Raw genomic sequence first — 17,624 nt, forward strand, 5'->3', positions numbered from 1 at the left:
GAAAGCGAAATCAGTTCGCTGCAAATGGAATCTGGACGCAGAAATACGCAAACCAAAGTACCATTGTTTGTTATTTCTTGTATACGTTGAAATTCTCTTAGGAATTATCAGCAATGCAGTCTGCTCGTAGCTGCTGAGTACCAACGAATATTTTTGTTGGGCATTATGGACGTTGGCTACTTCAGTTATTTGGTTATGTTCATAATCTCGATTAGAATGTGCTCGCGTTATTCAGAGGACAGGCACGTCTTCGTTTAGACTGATGAAGCTGGTACATAACACTTTTTTGTGCACTGAACTCCATACGGATGTGGTAAAATTACAAATAGTAGCCATAAAAAAAGGGGACATCTTGTAGTAAATAAATAATACGCCAACACAATAAATATACAAAATACTGTTCTGAGCTAGACATTACTGTTTCATACTCCCGGTCCACTAGCTTACAAAGCATGGGATATGTAACATATTTCAGCATAGTACTTGTGTAATACAGTTTAAATTCTGAAATATTCCAGATGATGAAATTAACAAGGTCGAAACTACTTGTAGCATAAAATATTTTAGTAGATATGTGGTCATCACCAGTGTTCTGCCAAAAGGCAGGTTTTCACATGGTAGTTCTCCAAGCTGTCCGGTCTTCCGCCATCCTCTTCAGGTCTGCATAATTTCCTCTTTCCTTTATGTCGTCTGACTAAACCAGAGGTTGTACAGAGTTTCAGGGAGAGCATAAGGGAACAATTGACAGGAATGGGGGAAAGAAATACAGTAGAAGAAGAATGGGTAGCTTTGAGGAATGAAATAGTGAAGGCAGCAGAGGATCAAGTGGGTAAAAAGACAAGGGCTAGTAGAAATCCTTGGATAACAGAAGAAATATTGAATTTAATTGATGAAAGGAGAAAATACAAAAATGCAGTAAATGAAGCAGGCAAAAAGGAATACAAACGTCTCAAAAATGAGATCGACAGGAAGTGCAAAATGGCTAAGCAGGCATGGCTATAGGACAAATGGAAGGATGAAGAGGCTTATCTCACTAGGGGTAAGATAGATACTGCCTACAGGAAGATTAGAGACACCTTTGGAGAAAACAGAACCACTTGTATGAATATCAAGAGCTCAGATAGAAACCAAGTTCTAAGCAAAGAAGGGAAAGCAGAAAGGTGGAAGGAGTATATAGAGGGTCTATATAATGGCGATGTACTAGAGGACAATATTATGGAAATGGAAGAGGATGTAGATAAAGATGAAATGGGAGATACGATATTGCATGAACAGTTTGACAGAGCACTGAAAGACTTGAGTCGAAACAAGGCCCCAGGAGTAGACAACATTCCATTAGAACTACTGACAGGCTTGGGAGAGCCAGTCCTGACAAAACTCTACCGTCTGGTGAGCAAGATGTACGAGACAGGCGAAATACCCTCAGACTTCAAGAAGAATATAATAATTCCAATCCCAAAGAAAGCAGGCGTTGACAGATGTCAAAATCACCGAACTATCAGTTTAATAAGTCACAGCTGCAAAATACTAACGCGAATTCTGTACAGCCTCTCCCTGATGTTATTCGATCTGTATATTGAGCAAGCAGTAAAGGAAACGAAAGAAAAATTTGGAGTAGGTATTAAAATCCATGGAGAAGAAATAAAAACTTTGAGGTTCGCCGATGACATTGTAATTCTGTCAGAGACAGCAAAGGACTTGGAAGAGCAGTTGAACGGAATGGACAGTGTCTTTAAAGAAGGATATAATATGAACATCAACAAAAGCAAAACGAGGATAATGGAATATAGTCGAACTAAGTCAGGTGTTACTGAGGGAATTAGATTAGGAAATCAGACACTTAAAGTAGTAAAGGAGTTTTGCTATTTGGGGAGCAAAATAACTGATGATGGTCGAAGTAGAGAGGATATAAAATGTAGACTGGCAATGGCAAGGAAAGCGTTTCTGAAGAAGAGAAATTTGTTAACATCGAGTATAGATTTAAGTGCCAGGAAGTCGTTTCTGAAAGTATTTGTATGGAGTGTAGCCATGTATGGAAGTGAAACGTGGACGATAAATAGTTTAGAGAAGAAGAGAATAGAAACTTTCGAAATCTGGTGCTACAGAAGAATGCTGAAGATTAGATGGGTAGATCACATAACTAATGAGGAGGTATTGAATAGAATTGGGGAGAAGAGGAGTTCGTGCCACAACTTGACAAGAAGAAGGGACCGGTTGGTATGACGTGTTCGGAGGCGTCAAGGGATCACAAATTTAGCATTGGAGGGTAGTGTGAAGGGTAAAAATCATAGTGGGAGACCAAGAGATGAATGCACTAAGCAGATTCAGAAGGACGTAGGTTGCAGTAAGTACTGGGAGATATAAAAGCTTGCACAGGATAGAGTAGCATGGAGAGCTGCATCAAACCAGTCTCTGGACTGAAGACCACAACAACAACTATTATGTCGTCTATCATCTTGTATCTCCTTCTTCCTCTCAGTCTTCTCCCAGAAACCAATCCTTCCAAAGCATCAACTAGCAAGCACTCCCTTCTCAATGAATGTCCCAACCTGTTCTTTTTCCTTTCCCTTACAACCTTCAGCAGACATCTTCTATCGCCAACCCTTTGCAATACTCTTTCATTACTCACTCTTTCCATTCAGCTTATTCTCTCTATTCTCCTCCACATCCACATCTCAGACGCTTCTAATCTTTTTTCATCTTCTCCTCTCAGTGTGCATTTTTCTGCCCCATATAGTGCCACACTCCAGACAAAACATTTGACAAGCCTTCTCCTTACACCTTTATCTAATTTCCCATATAAGAGTCTCCTCTTTCTGTTGAATGCCTCCTTCGCTATGGCAATTCGAGTTTTCACCTCCTGATGACTCTCAAGTCTTAAGTTATTGTGCTTCCAAGATATTTAAATGCACTTACTTGGCTAATGGTAGATCGTCCTTCTTTAATATTGGGCAGTCTGCGTCTTGTACTGATGACCATACTCTTTGTTTTTGCTGTGTTTATTTGCATCCCATAGTCCACACAAGCTTTATTCAGATCTTTCATCATGTTATTCACTGTCCGCTTACTTTCTACCACTAATAACATGTTATCAGCAAATCTTATACATTCTGTTCTCTTTCCACCAATACATATTCCTCTTTTGCCATCTAAGCCTTTCACAATAACCTCTTGAAGGTATGCGTTAAACAATAGTGGAGAAAGGTAACAACTTTGTCTAACACCTCGTCCAGTGCTGCTTCCTTCTGACATTTAATTTCCAATCCTTATCCTTACTTTCTGGTGTAAATATATATTCTGTATCAGTCGTCTCTCTTTCCAATCTACTCCTTTCCTCTTCAAAATATCCATCAGCTTGTCCCACTGAACTCTGTCAGAAGCCTTTTCTAAATCCATAAAAACAGCAAAGATTTCTCTACCTTTTTCCATATATCTTTCCCTTATAGTTCGTAACAGGTCAATAGCATCTCTTGTCCCTTTTCCTCTTCTAAATCCGAACTGCTCCTCTGAAATCCCTCTATCCAGCTTGCCATGTAGCCTCCTATTCAACACTCTCAGCAAGACTTTAGCTGCATGAGAAATTAGATTATGTGGTAATAGACATAAAAAGTCTTATATAATATTTTACTAAATCCCCAGACTTGGCAATTACAAACATGACGCCAAATGTTTCACAAATAATTAGGATTATAAGAGCTTGAAACTCTACTGTCCGTTGGTCAGAGATAAACTTCAGGCGCAAGATATGCTGTATGTTACTCTATGGAGGTAACGTACAGCAGTGTTTGAATGGTAGGAATGGTCTTAACATAGAAGTACCTGACAGTATCGAAATTACAAGTTGTCACAACAATAATTAAATTCAACAATATTTTTGGTGATAAGTTTTGTTTCACACGATCTGCTATAGTAGATTGGCCAGTCTTCTATGTTCTTGACAGGCATGAAAGAACCTCCGAACAAAAATATAAAAACTGGAAAAGTTGGGGGCTTATTCCTTTACACAATTAAGGCACCTTATTATTTGTATGTAATCATTGATTTAAGAAGCCACATGTTACAAAGCCTTATGAAGGAACAATATACAGAGTGTACCATTTATATTGACTACCTCAGAGAACTTTTTAGCTATAGACGTAAAATAAAATGAATGTACGAAGCAAATGCTTTTAGCTACCTGGAGGACATCAACCAGCATGACTACTTTTCTTGTAACATTGTTCTTTACGAAGATATGAACAGCAGTACTTCTTTAGTTATCTCTCTGTATTTCTTATTTGGTAATCGACTTTCTCTCCACAAGAACTATTCAAACACATATCACATTGTACCATTCCCATAAACTTGACGGTACGAAAAACTTAACATTAAACTGACTTCAACTCTCTTCAACTACGGGTCAGTGCAGGTACCTGTGGTAACATGATTGACAATTCATACAGTACAACTAGTGTTTAAATACAGGTATTAAAATTATTGAAGTATAAAACTGAATGGAAACTCGTATAGTTCTCTGTAGCTGTATTTTTTAAGACCTTTAGAGACCCACACAACGGATCTCGCCACTTTTAAGTTGCATCTTCTGGTGTAAACCTCTACAGAAAATACTTTTAAATTAATACTTTGATAATGGGGAACTGAAGACATCTTAGATATCTTAAAGTACTGAATGAATAGGCTTAAACGTGGAAGAAAGTATTACGCATCTGTTTAGGAAATTAGGCGTGGATTACATAAGCCCCACACAGAATGAGCTTATATACATTTAAAAAATAATATTTATAACGTCATACCAAAAGAATGTTACTTAAGAATGTTATGTCATAAGGTATAGGAAGTAGTTACAGAATGACAGAGAGTACAGTTGGCGTGACTAGGCGAAGTTGTCAGCCTTCCTCAATTGATAAGAACCATCATCAATCATTAGTGTCATGTCTAAAAGCGAAAGAATAGAGTTAAGGATTATAAACTGATCCTTGATTAAAAAGCAGTGAAGCAGTAACTCAGGTGAAAAAGGAATGGGGAGTGTCGCCATGTAACGTGGAACAACTGTCACCATGTAACGTGGAACAACTGCCGAGCAACAGACAAGGTCCCACGTAAATGTTGTCCAGGAAGGTATTGGGTCCCGTCGCGATTGAAAGATAAAATAAAGTAAGTGATGAAAAGTAATAAAAGTAATGCATTGAGATCTTCTGAAAATTATTTTAACTCTTTTGAGTGCCACCAACGAAGCTTACGCTGCCGGTCAAACTTGCCGAATGCTGACAAGCTTATGTGTGTTCGTCACCAATCCTATGAGCGTGTCTTTAAAGTTCTTTAGTCTTGCTTACCATATCAACCGCAATGTCAGAACGGTCTCTCTGATGCCTTTACCTTTCCTAAAGCCAAACTGATCGTCATCTGACACATCCTCAATTTTATTTTCCATTCTTCTTTTTTTTACAATTCGTTTTGGCCTACTAGGGACCACGGGGCTCATCTTAACTCTCAGCTAGAATCTTCTGCTTTTTCTTGGTCCAGTATGCCTTCATCTTCTGGCTGTGAGCCTGCTTCCTGTCATCCGTTCACTTATGTCTGGTGGTGCCTGTACACTTCTTGCTTGTGAGAGACAGTGGAAAGACTTCCCACAAGATGGCCTCTGAGGTGTAGGGTTGGGGCCTTGTATGAAGTAGTCTGTTTCTTGAGTCGCTTGTAGAGATTTCTTGAATTGATCTTCTTGAAGTCTTCTTCTGCCTGTAGTATTTGAGAGCTTATAGATGATGCTCGCTGTTGTTTCTCTTTGCGCCATGAAAGCCTGATGGTTGGGCTCATCTTCGCACTGATTCCACCTGATCGATGCTCTACGCCTTTCCTCTATAGCTTGATCATATTCTGTGGTCCACCAGGGGTGCTTGCCTTTGTTTGTTGAAGTAGGTATAGTTTCATGAGCGGCATCCAGTACAGCCTTTTGAGGAGTAGGTCATCCTTGTTTCTGTGTGTTCTTCTAAAGGGTGGTCTGGAGGTCGTAATCCTTATCGCTCAGCCGGTGGATGTTAAAACTTCGTATTCTCGAAACCTTTGGGGTATTGTGAGCGCTTCTCAAAGGTTGTAGGCTGGTATTAACTAGGGAGAGATAGTGGTCATAGTCGAGGTTTGCTCCCCTCAATACCTTGACGTTTTGTATATCATCTACATCTACATCTACATCTATACTCCGCGAGCCACCTTACGGTGTGTGGCGGAGGGTACTTATTGTACCACTATCTGATCCCCTCTTCCCTGTTCCATTCACGAATTGTGCGTGGGAAGAACGACTGCTTGTAAGTCTCCGTATTTGCTCTAATTTCTCGGATCTTTTCGTTGTGATCATTACGCGAGATATATGTGGGCGGTAGTAATATGTTGCCCATCTCTTCCCGGAATGTGCTCTCTCGTAATTTCGATAATAAACCTCTCCGTATTGCGTAACGCCTTTCTTGAAGTGTCCGCCACTGGAGCTTGTTCAGCATCTCCGTAACGCTCTCGCGCTGACTAAATGTCCCCATGACGAATCGCGCTGCTTTTCGCTGGATCATGTCTATCTCTTCTATTAATCCAACCTGGTAAGGGTCCCATACTGATGAGCAATACTCAAGAATCGGACGAACAAGCGTTTTGTAAGCTACTTCTTTCGTCGATGAGTCACATTTTCTTAGAATTCTTCCTATGAATCTCAACCTGGCGCCTGCTTTTCCCACTATTTGTTTTATGTGATCATTCCACTTCAGATCGCTCCGGATAGTAACTCCTAAGTATTTTACGGTCGTTACCGCTTCCAATGATTTACCACCTATGGCATAATCGTACTGGAATGGATTTCTGCCCCTATGTATGCGCATTATATTACATTTATCTACGTTTAGGGAAAGCTGCCAGCTGTCGCACCATGCATTAATCCTCTGCAGGTCCTCCTGGAGTACGTACGAGTCTTCTGATGTTGCTACTTTCTTGTAGACAACCGTGTCATCTGCAAATAGCCTCACGGAGCTACCGATGTTGTCAACTAAGTCATTTATGTATATTGAAAACAATAAAGGTCCTATCACGCTTCCCTGCGGTACTCCCGAAATTACCTCTACATCTGCAGATTTTGAACCGTTAAGAATGACATGTTGTGTTCTTTCTTCTAGGAAATCCTGAATCCAATCACAAACCTGGTCCGATATTCCGTAAGCTCGTATTTTTTTCACTAAACGTAAGTGCGGAACCGTATCAAATGCCTTCCTGAAGTCCAGGAATACGGCATCAATCTGTTCGCCAGTGTCTACGGCACTGTGAATTTCTTGGGCAAATAGGGCGAGCTGAGTTTCACATGATCTCTGTTTGCGGAATCCATGTTGGTTATGATGAAGGAGATTTGTATTATCTAAGAACGTCATAATCCTTGTGGCATCTCCTGTCAATAGCCACATGTTGTTGTTGTTGTTGTTGTGGTCTTCAGTCCTGAGACTGGTTTGATGCAGCTCTCCATGCTACTCTATCCTGTGCAAGCTTTTTCATCTCCCAGTACCTACTGCAACCTACATCCTTCTGAATCTGCTTAGTGTATTCATCTCTTGGTCTCCCTCTACGATTTTTACCCTCCACGCTGCCCTCCAATACTAAATTGGTGATCCCTTGATGCCTCAGAACATGTCCTACCAACCGATCCCTTCTTCTGGTCAAGTTGTGCCACAAACTTCTCTTCTCCCCAATCCTATTCAATACTTCCTCATTAGTTATGTGATCTACCCATCTAATCTTCAGCATTCTTCTGTAGCACCACATTTCGAAAGCTTCTATTCTCTTCTTGTCCAAACTATTTATCGTCCATGTTTCACTTCCATGGTCTATCTGAAATTCACCCACCATGTGATTTGGATCCAGGTCATGGCCTTCCTTGGTAGTCGCTTCAATGCAGTTGATTTTAGGACCAGGTTGTAGTTGTCACAAAGGTCTATGAGGCGCTCGCCATTGAAAGGTATGTGCTAAGGCCTGATCAGGGTAGCTCCAGAATATAGTATGTATTTGCCAACCGCAAGGTGGAACGAGTATAATATCTTCGAGTAGGAGGTTCTTTGATGGTTAAGAGAGCCGGGCGCGTGCAGTAAAAAACCGAAGAGTCGCAGCTAGGTGCCTGGAGGAAGCAGACGTGTGGTTACAGCTGTAAGGTAGGTCGCGCTCGCTGCCCCAAAACCTACCGTAGCACGAAACACTCTTGCAAAAAATTTTACCAAACGCTTATGTGTCAAACCTTGGACATACAAATCCTAACTCTGAATATTATCTAACAAAACCAATTTGAATCATTATATATCTTCTCTCATTTACGTGCTAAGGTTTGGTCTGGGACAGCGAGTGCGAGTTACCTTACAGCTGTCACCACACGTCTGCTTCCTCTGGGCACCTAGCTGCAACTCCTCGGTTTTTTACTGCACGTGCCTGCCTCTCTTAACCATCAAAGAACCTCCTACTCAAAGATACTATACTCGTTCCACCTTGCGGTAGGCAACTACATACTATATTCTGGAGCTACCCTAATCAGACCTTAGCACATACCTTTCACCATTTCTGTTGCTCCTCTTGTGGGCTGGGTAACAGCCTATATCCTGCAGTACTTCTTTTCCTTGCCAACGTGTGCATTGAAGTGACCTATGAGTGTGATGGTGTGGGGTAAGGGATCTTGCGTAGGGTCTCTTTGAGGGGGTTCCAGTAGTATTCTACTGCCTTCAGATCTTTCCTATTGGTGTCACTTGTAGGTGCATGGAAGTTAATTATTCTGTATGCTCTATTGCAGGACTTCAAGGATAACGATTCAAGGATAACGAGGAGGTTCTGCCAGGGGGGTGTGAATTCTAAAACATGGTCGACCATTCTGTGATGTACAGCAAAGCCAGTACCCAGGTGTGGAACTGTCTTCATCATTCTTTCACCTGGTTTTCCTTCATAGATCCGGTATCCCTGGGATTCCATTGCATCATCATCTGGGAACCGAGTTTCTTGTAATGCTGCTATCTTGATGTTATACTTTTCCAACACATAAAGAGTGTTTTTGAGTTTAACAGGGAATTCATTTACACTGTAGCTAGGTTAGTGATGTTCCTTTTCTTTTAGAAATTCTGATGGAATGTTATCTATCCCTTCTGCCTCATTTGATCTTAATTCTCGCAAAATCCTGATTCCTGGGTTGGGAGGGGGGGTTATTTGGGGGAAGAGACCAAACTGCGAGGTCATTGGTCATTGGTCTCATCGGATTAGGGAAGGACGGGGAAGGAAGTCGGCCGTGCCCTTTCAAAGGAACCATCCTGGCGTTTGCCTGAAGCGATTTAGGGAAATCACGGAAAACCTAAATCATGATGGCCGGACGCGGGATTGAACCGTCGTCCTCCCGAATGCGAGTCCAGTGTACTAACTACTGCGCCACCTCGCTCGGTTAATTCTCGCAAAGCTTTTTTAAATTCTGATTCTAGTACTGGATCCCCCTGTCTCTTCTGAATTGACTCCTGTTTCGTCTCCTGTCTCATCAGACAAATCGTCCCCTCATAGAGGCCTTCAGTGTTCTCTTTCCACCAATCCGCTCTCTCCTCTGCATTTAACAGTGGAATTCCTATTGCACTCTTAATGTTACCACCCTTGCTTTTATTTTCACCGAAGGTTGTTTTGACTTTTCTAAATGCTGAATCAGTTCTTCCGACAGTCTTTTATTTTTCAGTTTCTTCACTTTTTTCATGCAGCCATTTCGTTTTATCTTCCCTACACTTCTTATTTATTTCAATGCTAAGTGACATGCATTTCGATCTTCCTGAATTTCCCTGAACATTTTTGTTCCTCTTTCTTTCATCGATCAACTGAAGTATTTTTTTCTGTTCCACATGGTTTCTTCACAGTTAGCTTCTTTGTACCTATGTTTTTTTTTCCAAGTTCATTGATTGCCCTTTTAGAGATGTACATTCCTCTCCAACCGAATTGCCTATTGAGCTATTCTTTGTCGCAGTATCTATAGCGTTAGAGAACTTCAAGCGCATCTCTTCATTCTTTATACTTCCATATCCCACTTCTTTGCCCATTGATTCTTCCTGGGAAGTCTCTTAAACTTCAGCCTACTCTTCATCACTGCTAAGTTGTGATCTGAGTCTATATCCATTCCAGGGTACACCTTACAACCCAGTGACACCAACACAGCAGCTGACAACACAAGCTTCCAGCGTCCAGTGCACTGACGAAGCGTGTGCGGAGACTTCCGTCCGGGTACTGAGACGGTAGTAACGTAAATCGTCATCTTGCTAGGTTTGACCAGTATGTATTTTCCTTGTGTCTCCTTTTGTTTACTGTAACATATGGATACGTTACGTAGCCCCTAATATATGCACTGTGTTCTAGTACAGTAGAATGAAAATCAGTTTTGGGTTCTGTTTTTAAAAACCTCGTATTTGCGTGAATGTTACACTGTGATGCGTTTTTGGAAAGGCCTTAACGACAGGATGTGGATTACCGAACCAAAAACATGTGGGCTGTTGTTTAAAAAAGACATACTGCTCTTCATATCGTCTTAACGAAGAAAATTACAAGTCAGGCAACTGCACTGATTAATGTCCCGCTCGTATTTGCTTCGTATTTTTTTTATTTTACATTATTTAGGGTCTTCAAGATAAACATAAATATTTGAGACAATACGCGCAGATAATTTTCTAAGGTCCTTATAATAGACCGTTATGGTGCTCCCGAGGTTAATTTTACACTTGTCGGTTTCGCTCCCTTAAGAACATGTTGAATTCTATTTGTCAGAGACTTTTACATCCAGTCACAAATCTGGTTCGATATATGATAAACTCATATTTTGTTCACTAAGAGGCAGTGTTTAACTGTATCCAGGGAATTCTGCAGGATAAGCAATTCGGCATTAGCGTGGAGACCATTGTCTGTGACGCTCTGGGTCTGAACAACGAACAGACTAAACTGAGTTTCATTACTAGCTTTTCATTACCAGAAGGCATTTCAAGGTTATACTTATTTCCTTCTCCAGTGATTGTCTTTACGAGAGCAGGCATTTGATTAGCTGCTGATTTGGCTCCCCGTAACTCTGCGAAATGATAATTGGTTGCTTTAGCTAGTCTCAAAGGTTGCCATAAACTGCTGCGTTCTGACCTTGGCGCTATTTACTGAACAGTACACGAAAGCGTGGTTGCTGGAGGAGGACACACACACGTTCAGCTACACTTACATCAATAATCAGCGGTTCACACGCAAGTCTTTGGTACAGTGTTCGAGACCCCACACAGAAACTGTATCTCTGGCGTATCACTCTCGTATAACCCATGCGAAAAATGAACTAAATCTTGCTGTGCGAGCTTTGATTTCTCTTGCTTTATCACTAAGATCATACATGTATGTGGGAGGCAACTAAATATTTTGGCATTTAAAGAAAAACTTTGTGTTCTGTCTTACGGCAGGTCTTGTCATGGGGAAAGCCTCGTCAGAGAGGTCCACCACATGAGCGTCTAGGGAAGTGATTCCAGGGGTGGTTTCCCGTTGCCTCCCACTGGTGATGATGAAATGATAATGAGGACAACACAATACCCAGTCTCTGAACGGAGAAAATCTCCCACCCATTCGGGTATCGAACCCGGGCGCCTTGGGGTGACAGACCGCCGCGCTGATCACTCAGCTGTCGGAGCGGACTTGGCATTTAAAGCGCATTTGTTTTAATGATTGCCGTACCAAGTTGTTGCTCACATCCATGATACTCTCTCCCCATTTGCGTGATGATACGAAACGAGCCGCGCTTTTTTGAACTCTTTCGATGTCCTCTGTCAGTCCTGTCTAGTAAGTATCCCGTACCGCGCAGGACTACTCCAGTAGAGGAAGGACAAATGCAGTGTAGGCAGTCCCTTTCGTAGATTTGTTGCATCTTCAGGTTTTCTGGCAATAAATCGTTCTTATTTAAAGAAAGACGGCGTTTTATTGCTAAGAGATTAATAACATTGCTTTATAGTTATACGAGTAAGCACAGTCTGCATCGCCTATTTTCACTGATGTTCTCTGCCTCGCCCGATTTTGGTCATATTCAGGTTTAAATTGTGAAAAGGATGACGGCAACCACTGGCATCAGTTGGTGCGCTTCGTGAAAATTCTGTGCTTACATATTCATCGCGGACCGTCATGCTAGGACTCTGCGAGGTGCCGGGATGGAGAGCTGTAAAGTTCAACAAATTTCGAAACAATATGTATCATAATACCGATACACATTACTGCCTCCCCTCCCCCTTGAGTTGGCACTTTTTTAATCACCGCAACAGATAAAAACTATTTCGCTCTGCTGGTGGTCTATTCAAGAGTTGGCACTCTCGCCATAATTTAATAATGACATGAATAACTAATATGTGTCAATAGTGTCTGAAAAGTCACTAGATGGTGTTGTAAACATAGAAATAGTAGACAAAATTAGTATAACAATTATATTTATTAACTTGAACATTTTGAAATACTTCAACATGTGACCCAGTAATTGAATACAAAATACAGGCACAGGGGTGTAACCGAATGAACTGATGGCTAAGTAAAATTGGAGTCCAGCGGTGTATAATGGTCAGCCAGAACATTAAGACTACCAACCTGCTATCAGTAACAACTCGTCCAGGAGACAGCAGCGTCACCTGGGGAGGAATGACTCCTAATCAGACACACGCACGGCGCATGGAGTATCAGTGGGCGTGCTCTCCGTGTGTAGAATGCGGAAGGAGCGCGATCCATCTGAGTTTGACCGAGGGCAGCTTGTGATGGCCTGGAAGCTCGGCACGAGCATCATTTCGGAAACAGCACGACTTGTAAGGTGTTCGAGGCTAGCTGTGGTATTTGTCTTTAATATGTGCCGAAGCCAAGGTGAAACCATGTCCAGAATCGTGGCCTTGGGCAGCCACCTTATCACGGATGTCGCACGCTTGTCATACAGGTAAAAGAGAACAGGCGATGAACTATCGCTGAATTTACATCAGACTTTAATGCTGAGAGGAGTACAAGTGCGCCTAAACACACAGCGCTCCGAACGATCCTCATAATGAGCCTCAGCATTCGACGACCCATGTATGTGCCAATGGTAACACCACGACGTCGGCAACTACGGCTGAAATGGGCATGTGACCATCGGAACTGGACATTGTCGCAGTGGCAGAGCGTTGTGTGGTTTAATGAATTCCGATACCTTCTTCACCAAGCCGATGGGAGGGCGAGAATCCATCGTCTTCCAGGGATACAGCTTTCTTCACACCCGTACTGCGGGACGGAGACAATCTGACAGCGGCTCCATTATGCTCTGTAGAATATTCACGTGGACATCCATGGATCCATTGGAGCTCATGCAAGGCTCGGTGACGGCCAATGAGTACCGTACACTGTTTGCAAACCACGTACATCCCTTCATGATGATCACGTTTGTCGAAAGCAGTGGCATTTTTCAGCATGATAATGCGCCATTTCAAAAGGCCAGGAGTGTGATGGACTGGTTCGAGGAACATAATGGCGATTGATGTGCTGACCTCTGGCTCGCCAGATTTGAACGCTACCGAACACAGCTGGTACCGGCATGTGATTGAATGTGGCATCAAAGGTCATCGCCCCTGCCCCCGACCTCCCCTCACTATCTCCCAGGAATTTACGCAAATTAGGGGACTTTTGTGTGCAGATTGGGTGCCAGCTCCCTCCAGCGACCTACCAAGGCCTCATTGCTTCCATGTCATGACGGGTCGTCGCTGTTGTCTGTGCCGGCTATTTGGCAGGTGTTCATAGCGTTCTGCCTGGTCAGTGTAATTACAGCACCCGATGATATGACGTACTGGAATGAGATTTTCACTCTGCAGCGGAGTGTGCGCTGATATGAAACTTCCTGGCAGATTAAAACTGTGTGCCGGACCGAGACTCGAACTCGGGACCTTTGCCTTCCGCGGGCAAGTGTTCTACCGACTGAGCTACCCAAGCACGACTCACGCCGCGTCCTCACAGCTTTACTTCTGCCAGTACCTCGTCTCCTACCTTCCAGGAAGTTTCATACCAGCGCACACTCCGCTGCAGAGTGAAAATCTCATTCCAGTACGTCAGAATAAATAAATAAGTCCCTACTTTGCTGGTGCAGTGAATACTTGCCAACTGTGAGATCGGCTCGTGGTAGGCAGCTTTCTGCACAGGGTTGTACTGCATGCTGTCCTCACGAATGCTGACCTCCATGATGATCTCCGCCTGCGATCGTGACCCAATGAAACGCGAGATAGCTAAGCAAGTAAACACTCTCGACCGTTGATTCCAAATGGAATCTATCAACCTCTGTCCATTCCACCGATATAGTGATCACTTCTAATTACACTTTGTGATATCCGCTATTTTTGGCTTCATTAAAACATCAAATAGGCAGATACTTGTTTATAAAGAATGATTAATGTATAATAAGGCGTCGCATAGCGACGGTGGAATTTCCTAAATGATGTAATTCGTCGTCTTCGGGCGGCAACATAAACAGAAGAATACGGATAGATATGCGATCCTTCACTATTTTGTTCGCTGGAGAACAAGTGAAGCCCTGAGCGCTAAACACTTGTACTGTTTTTCGTAAGTAAGACGGACGCAGATTTGTGGCGGTCTGATCTAATTTTTTACTAAATAAATAAAAACGTGTTCCGTCTAAGTTTGAGTGAAGTGTGAAAAGAAGAACTGTTAAAACTTATCGTGACGACGCACGAGCGAGTCAAGATGACAATGGCTATATAAAAGAGCGCTCAATGGACACGAAACGGACATAAAAATCTACCGTCATTGTAGTACTAAGCTTAAGGTACGATATATGTTATAGTTATAATAAATATTTGTTCTGGAAATATTGGATCATTTAGCAGTGCTCATTCCTATCATGCATTTTGCTAAGATTACAGACACCAAGATCAGCAGTCCAATGTGCGTGTTACATTGACAAAAAGAAAACTGTTTTATCGTCTTCTTGCATCAGCTTTATTATTGAATTTCCCTTTTGTGTGATGTTATAGTTGTTTTTGCGCCCTTAAGAACTTTCTGGTCCCTTAGGAAATTGTTTTGTCATAAGAATAACTTCACGACCGGGTGTGATCGTATCTATGATCATGAAGTAATTAGAAAGACGATAATGCAATTTTTTAATCAGTAGCACGCTAGCTGTGACTACTTCAAGCCACGCGAAACTGGAAGTAAAGATTATTCACATTTCATAATGCAATATTTTATGACAATGGTCAATCCATGATTCTTACGCCAATTGTGATTGATAAAACAGTAAGCGATATCTCAAATCCCAACTTTTCCATTGAATAACAACATCACTTTTATTTTGTTACATCAAAACCTCTACCTCGTCCCCTGGTGGACCAGAGGGGACTTAGGTGACTTCCACGACCTCTTTCTCTCTTGCAGCCCTGATAAGACTCACCGAAAAACTCCGCTCTGCGCACCTACATAGAAAATGAGTGCACCATATCACCTCCACGCTTCGATACTTCCAGTTGCAGTTCTGCACGGAATCGTACCCCAATGATTTCGTGCAGTTCGCCACAGGCAATCCCGCCAAAACAGCACGAACAATGCTGCACCAATGGCGGGCTTTGCAGCCAAATTTTAGCTACGTGCTTTTACGTCAGCCCATCAACTCAAATCAACTTGCGGTTTTTAAGGCGTGTGCGGAAAGACTGACAAGTGAGAACTGCACCCGAGAAATGCGAAAACGGCGTGTGGGCGTGGACGCCGCTCCCGCAGAGTCAGACATCTAAGTCTGAGAAAGCTGCCCCCAAAATACAACTACCAGGCGCCGAACCGGGACTGGCTGATTGTTCTCGGTAGTAAAGCAATTCTGCGAGGGGCCAGCTAGTCGTCTCTAACTTGTGCCGACTGTGTGTGTCATCTCCATACCAACAGATATAAAGGCGTGCCGAGGTAGGGTCGCGAAAGGCTGCCTTTGTCGGCGACTCGCTGTCCACAGTGCCAGGTCGTTCCAGGAACGCAGTGCCTGATCTGCCGTGACCCTTGTCAGCGCACCGCTGCGCAGAGAGTCACCTCAAGCACCCACAGCCGTAAATGTAGAGAATAAACCAATGCCATCACCCCAATAATTTAATAAGAGCAAAGAAAATTAGAGTTCTCATTATCTGATCACACGTTATTCCGTGGCCTTACACAACCCAGCCTCACCGAGAACATTTCGAGTGGGTGTCAAATTGGAAAAATGAAAAAAAAAAAAAAAAAAAGAAATGGAATGCGACAGGCCAGTGAGGGCCTGACATCTGGCAACTCTGCATGACCATCGCGGCATGCTCGTCCCTACTGAATGTGTTTCTTGCTCACGTGTCGTCTTCGCAGCCATTACCTAACTGCTAAAGATCATTTCTTCTCTAATGACTGTTTTGTCTACGTTTCTTTTGTTCGAACTACCATTTCTCTGTTCCACGAAACTCCAGTGAGCGTGTATCATTTATCCAACAAGTGTATATTATATGTGCAACATCTGCGTCTATAGCTCTTTCATCTGGCATTATTGATCAACAATATTTAGACCTATCAGGAGAATGAAAACTGGCGTTCTACGGATCGGAGAGTGGAATGTCAGATCCCTTAATCGGGCAGGTAGATTAGAAAATTTAAAAAGGGAAATGGATAGGTTAAAGTTAGATATAGTGGGAACTAGCGAAGTTCGGTGGCAGGAGGAACAAGACTTCTGGTCAGGTGAATACAGGGTTATACATACAAAGTCAAATAGGGGTAATGCAGGAGTAGGTTTAATAATGAATAAAAGAATAGGAGTTCGGGTAAGCTACTACAAACAACATAGTGAACGCATTATTGTGGCCCAGATAGACACGAAACCCACGCCTACAACAGTAGTACAAGTCTATATGCCTACTAGCTCTGCAGATAGAGAAGGGAGACGAAAATTTAATAGTCATGGGTGACTGAAATTCAATAGTAGGAAAAGGAAGACAAGGAAACGTAGTAGGTGAATATGGATTGGGGGTAAGAAATATAAAAATAAGAGGAAGCTGCCTGGTAGAATTTTGCACGGAGCACAACTTAATCATAGCTAACACTTGGTTCAAGAATCATAAAACGGGGTTGTATACATGGAAGAAGCCTGGAGACACTGACAGGTTTCAGATAGATTATATAATGGTAAGACAGAGATTTAGGAACTAGGATTTAAATTGTAAGACATTTCCAGGGGCAGATGTGGACTCTGACCACAATCTGTTGGTTACGAATTGTAGATTAAAACTGAAGAATCTGCAAAAAGGTGGGAATTTGAGGAGATGGGACCTGGAGAACTGAAAGAACCAGAGGTTGTAGAGAGTTTCAGGAAGAGCATAAAGGAACAATTGACAAGAATGGGGGAAAGAAATACAGTAGAAGAAGGATTGATAGCTTTGAGGGATGAAGTGGTGAAGGCAGCAGAGGATCAAGTAGGTAAAAAGACGAGGGCTAGTAGAAATCCTTGGGTGACAGAATAAATATTGAATTTAATTGATGAAAGGAGAAAATATAAAAATGCAGTAAATGAAGCAGGCAAAAAGGAACACAAACGTCTCAAAAATGAGATCGACAGGAAGTGCAAAATGGCTAAGCAG

At 42.3% G+C, this 17,624-nt stretch overlaps 1 protein-coding gene across 5 annotated transcripts in view; it reads left to right on the plus strand.

Annotated features, from left to right (window-relative positions):
• LOC124795054 (probable cytochrome P450 301a1, mitochondrial) overlaps positions 1-17,624 on the plus strand; it is a 128,256-nt gene that overhangs the window by 5,301 nt on the left and 105,331 nt on the right. Inside the window, exon 2 of one of the 5 annotated variants that reach the window (XM_047258849.1) lies at positions 10,150-10,296. The exons of 2 other annotated variants lie outside the window; for them this stretch is intronic. The gene's annotated coding sequence lies outside the window, so the exon portion shown is untranslated. The remainder of the gene's footprint in view (positions 1-10,149; positions 10,297-17,624) is intronic. 2 more of the 5 variants (XM_047258850.1, XM_047258848.1) reach the window with 2 other exon arrangements.

The sequence above is a fragment of the Schistocerca piceifrons genome, chromosome 4 (assembly GCF_021461385.2).
Source record: "Schistocerca piceifrons isolate TAMUIC-IGC-003096 chromosome 4, iqSchPice1.1, whole genome shotgun sequence".
NCBI lineage: Eukaryota > Metazoa > Arthropoda > Insecta > Orthoptera > Acrididae > Schistocerca > Schistocerca piceifrons.